Raw genomic sequence first — 5,030 nt, 5'->3', positions numbered from 1 at the left:
TAGTATTTCAACTCTCTTCCCTGTGAGCTGCTATTGGTATTTTTCACTGTGATTGTCATAGATGTTCCTTCAGGTTCCCCTTCAATGTCAAGTCTATAGTCCCAAGATAGTCAGGTCATATATGGTAACCTGGTAAGAAAGCCATTTCCTAAGAGAACCATGTTCTATCATAAGTGGGTACAGGGTTACTTGGTTCTCAGCCCAACTTAGTCAAATTCTTCAAGCATTATCTCTCCTTGCTGAAAATGCATTTTAACATGGTGAAACAAGCAAAAACTAGAAGGTAAAATTCCAGCCTTTTCCTCAACTTAAGAAAAAGAGACAATAAGACTGAAGCAAAACCAGAGGAGTGCAAACAGGCACTATCCCAGGTTGAGCAAGAAAGTCTTACTTTATTGACATAGGAGGAAAACAGAAAAGTCATTTCTATAGGTGTTTTTTTTTCCCTCTTTGTTTCTTCTTTCTTTTAATTGGATTTATTTCCACTTATGGTGATACTTAAATAGGGTACAATGGAACTCTATGTCACCTATGACTACAAATACAGTAATTTGCTCAAAAGGTGAGCCCTTCTTTAAATAGAAGGTGTTAGCGACAATTCGTACAGAAACCTGACTGCTATTGTTTGGTCATCTAGTCTAAGGAAAAAAAAAATAATCTCACTGGATATCAGTAAATGGTCCTTAGTAACACAGCTTAGAGAAAATTTGAAAAGGATAATGAGTAGGTTAGACGAATGATTATTAGTCCAAATAATTACTTATGAATAATAAGTACTAATGTTAATAATAATATGCTCAATGATTAAAGTATTATGAAGGTTGTGGTGTGGGATAAAGTAAAAAAAGGGAATGTCAGGTTAATGTGTGATAGAGATTAATGTGCTTCAATGAATCTGTAGAATAGAAAAGGTAACAGTTATTTAGGATGAATATACTCAAAACTGTCATAAAGATATGAAAATCAGCAGAGTAAGTGATGTCTTGACACTGGCATCATAAGAAGTAAGATATGGTATATTGGAATGAATCAGCAATATAGATTCTGTCTGCTAGGAAGACTTTAGTGTAGATGTATTGACTTCTACAGGTGGCAAAGCATAGATGCATAGAGGAAATGGATGAAAGTCATGGCTATTTTTACAATGTTAGCATTGTATCATGACAAAATTGGAAGCATTAGTTCTAAGCAATAATTTTATATTTCTTTTTGTTAACAATATCCTCAGTTCTAATTCCATTGTATCATTGACAAAGCTAAGTGGCACAGTGGAGAATGTTAGAGTCAGGAAGACTCATTCCTGAGTTAAAATTGGACCTCAGAAAGTTACTAGCCATGTGACTCTGAGCAAGTCACTTAACCCTGTTTTTCTTAGTTTTCTCATCTGTAAAATGAGATGGAAAAGGAAATAGAAAGCTACTCCAGTATTTTTGTCAAGAAAGACTCAAGTGAGGTCATGAAGAATCCAACATAACAGCCAAATGACTGAATAACAACAATAGGTTAATGTAATTAGCATGATTAATCTCAGGTAAGAAAAAAATAAAGACTAAAGAAAATAAGAGATAAAATCTAATAAAAATTAAAATCTGAAGAGAAAAAAATGAAGATATTGACATAAAATAGCATCATTTAATGCATTCTGCAAATTTACCTAAATATGAAATAAATGAAAAAACAACGCTAATCACACAAATGATTGTTATAAAGAAAATAAGAATGCTTAAACTGGAATTATGAAAAGCAATTTTAAACTCAATTACCAGAATCCAACTAGGAGATGAACAATACAAAAACCATATTCTACCTAGAAGTCTTCTGGGGAAAACTGAAAAATATCTGGATATGATAATAAAGAACTCTTGGTCTATGAAATGTTATTTTGATATAAAATAATGTTTGGATTCATTTAATGTGATATTGTTTTACCAAGGAAAAACACATGGAAGAGCTTGAGACTGAACTTTGGGGTCATATTGAAGGTCAATAGTTGAAGGTTAATAGCTACAAATATTCTAATTTCCTTACATTCAAAAAAGAAGATTGTGGCTCAATATTTTAAGAGAATTCCTGGTATCCTTGTAAACTCTAAGTAGGGATGAAATATTTAAAATAATCAATAATTGGGCAATACTGCTCTGTATACTCACTTTTGTAAATATAAAACAAGAGCAACAATTTTTTGATTGCTGAAAACAATGTTTAATGAATTTTACCTAAACCACCCTACTACAAGTAAAATTTCTTATACAATAAATTGTCGATGTTTTATAACTAATCTCTAGTGAAGTCTAAACATCCAGTCAAAAAGTAATGACTGACATCTTACAAAATGCTAAGAGCAGGATAAGAGATTCAAACACAGTGCTATTTTAAAGTTATTCCAATCATAAGCATGGGTGCATGTTGTACTTTACAATTGTTTGCTTCGAATCTTTATTTTGTAAAATCACTAACATTTTTTTCACTAGACAGTAAATTATGGGCTTGCTGATTAAATGGTACTTAAATATTATTACAAGGAAAACAAAAACAATAACCCCATGAACTGCATGGTTTGTCAAAACAAGCCCTTTACAAAGTAATCTAAAACAGTTTAAGTGAGTCATCCACTCATTCTCAATTGGTTTTTGTATTTAAAAAAATAAAACAGTAGTTTTTGTCAAGGGATATCATTGTTTATAAGCCAGAACTTTTGTTTTTCTTTTAACATTTTTAGAATGTCTACTTTTGAACATTTTGATCTTTAAGGCAGTCCACAATGAAGTTTCCTTTAAAACAAATTAACAGAAGTGATTTAGGGATGGCTAAGATCTCTTCTAAATTCTCTCTTCTACTTTGGTTTATAAAGTAGGAGTGATCTGTCATTTAAGGACCTGAAGCAAATTACATCCAAATAAATTTTCTAAAAATTCAATGTTTGTAGAATTTCTTTAGAAAAAAGAATTTGTCAAAAATTCAAGTATTTAAAAAGAAGAAAAGTACTTGAGATTTAAAGGGGAAGATTTGAAGAAAATTTTAGCCACACTGCCTCCCATTCTGCTCCCAGGAGCCGCCTCTGGGGCCTCCTCTGGGGCTGCCCTGGGCCTAGAAGGACAAGTCCTTCCTGGGCAAGCTGGGAGGCACGTTGGGTCGGAAAAAGAGAGCCAAGGAGTTGAGTGACCTCCAGGAAGAGGAGGCCAAGAACGCCATTAACTCTCCCATGATGCCTGCCACAGTGGACATCCACCACGAGGACACCCTCCTGGAAGAGAATGAGGAGCGGATGATGATTGATCCCACCTCTAAGGAAGACCTCAAGTTCAAAGAACTGAACAAGGTTTTAATTGATGGGATTAATGATGTGCTGCTGGTGGAGGAGAGAATCATCATCAAGGAGCATTGTAGAGAACCTTGAGGGGTTTGAAAGAGCCCCTTATCAAGTGTTCTCCTCCAAGAGAGAATGATAGCTGACTTGAGAAGTTAAGTGATATATTGTTCTCAGGTGCAAGTCCTTGAATTCGGATGTTGAAGTTCCAGGAATCTGGGCCCCTGCTACACAGGATAATATTTCGACAAAAGACCCCCTAAGGCCTCCCTTGCTACTTATCAAGATCTGTTCTGTTCTCATGCCTCAATCACTACCCCTATGGTTTTTTACTATATAAGCACCTAGACCCCCTGATTTGTTGGCACAGGATGTCTAGAATAAACTCAGCTTGTTCAGACTGTTGTGTCCTGCCTGTCTTTTTATCCTTACTCTGTGAGCCCCATAACCGCCCCGGACCTGCTTGACTGCGCTGGCCGCAGCAGAGGAGGACCTCTGTGATGGGCAGGTCCTGCAGAAGCTTTTGGAAAAGTTAGCGGACTGCAAACCGATCGTGGCTGAAGTGACACAATCAGAAATAGGTCAGAAACATAAGCTGCACACCATCCTGGAGGCGATTTGTGAAGTCCTGTGGCCTCACGGCTGGGTCATCAAATGGAATGTGGACTCAATCCATGGAAAGAATCTCATAGCCGTCCTCTATCTCCTGGTTGCCCTGGCCATGCACTTCAGAGCCTCCATAAGGCTCCACGAGCGTGTCTCCCTGCATGATTTGGTTGACAGTAAGAGGGAAAGCCTGTTGCACTCAGTCCACCTGGTGGAGGAGCTGACCAGCACCACCGAGATGATGATGGGAAGATTTGAATGGGAAGCCTTCCACACACTCTTTGACCATGACCCTGATAAGCTCAGCATACTGAAGAAGTCTCTTATCACATTAGTGAACAAACACCTTAATAAACTAAACTTTGAGGTGACAGACCTGGAGAGGCAGTTTGCAGATGGCATGTACCTGGTTTTGCTCATGAGCCTGCTGGAAGTGTACTTTATTCTTCTCCATAACTTTCATTTAACTCCAGAGAATTTCGAACAGAAGGTCCACAATGTCTCATTTGCTTTTGAACTCATGCAAGAGGGAGGACTCAAGAAAGCAAAGGCTCGCCTAGAAGATGTCGTCAAACTGGATCTCAAGTCTACCCTGAAGGTTTTGTACAACCTATTCACCAAGTACAAAAGTACAAAACAGAGTGATCTTAACGAAACATTCATCCATGATGTCTTCCTGAAGGGAGACCAGGTCTTGGTCTCTCCTTTGTGCCTTAGCCTAGTTTGCCTGTCTCCTCTGTCTCCTTGTTGTGAAGGAACAAAGCCCTCTGGAAATGATGGGTCCAGGGCAAGGGGGTGGGGACTCCCTGCCTCAGACTCAGGATCCTCATTCCTGCTTTGCTCTTTGCATAGAAAAGGAGCTCAAACCCAGCCCCCAGTCGAGGCCACCTGAATTGGTCTAGGATGGAGTTACTGGTGACCTGAGGTCTGACCAGATGCTCACATGGGCTCTCCTGGCTTTCTGGTTGTTTAAGGCTGGAAGTTCCTTTAAAATCTATGCCTTCCAGTAAAAAATAAAAATAAAGAAAATTTTAACCTACAAACATTCTAAATCCTTTTTCAGGTTATAAGTATTAGTAAGACTGGTATTAAGATTGTAATTAAATAATTACAACAG

General features: G+C 37.7%; 1 pseudogene; it reads left to right on the top strand.

Moving 5' to 3' along the window:
- Positions 1-512: 512 nt before the first annotated feature.
- LOC140519839 (beta-parvin pseudogene) lies at positions 513-4,805 on the top strand (annotated as a pseudogene).
- Positions 4,806-5,030: the final 225 nt, after the last annotated feature.

The sequence above is a fragment of the Notamacropus eugenii genome, chromosome 1, assembly GCF_028372415.1.
Source record: "Notamacropus eugenii isolate mMacEug1 chromosome 1, mMacEug1.pri_v2, whole genome shotgun sequence".
Lineage (NCBI taxonomy): Eukaryota > Metazoa > Chordata > Mammalia > Diprotodontia > Macropodidae > Notamacropus > Notamacropus eugenii.
The sequence above is the reverse complement of the archived record's forward strand: the minus strand, read 5'-3'. Positions and strand labels throughout refer to the sequence as shown.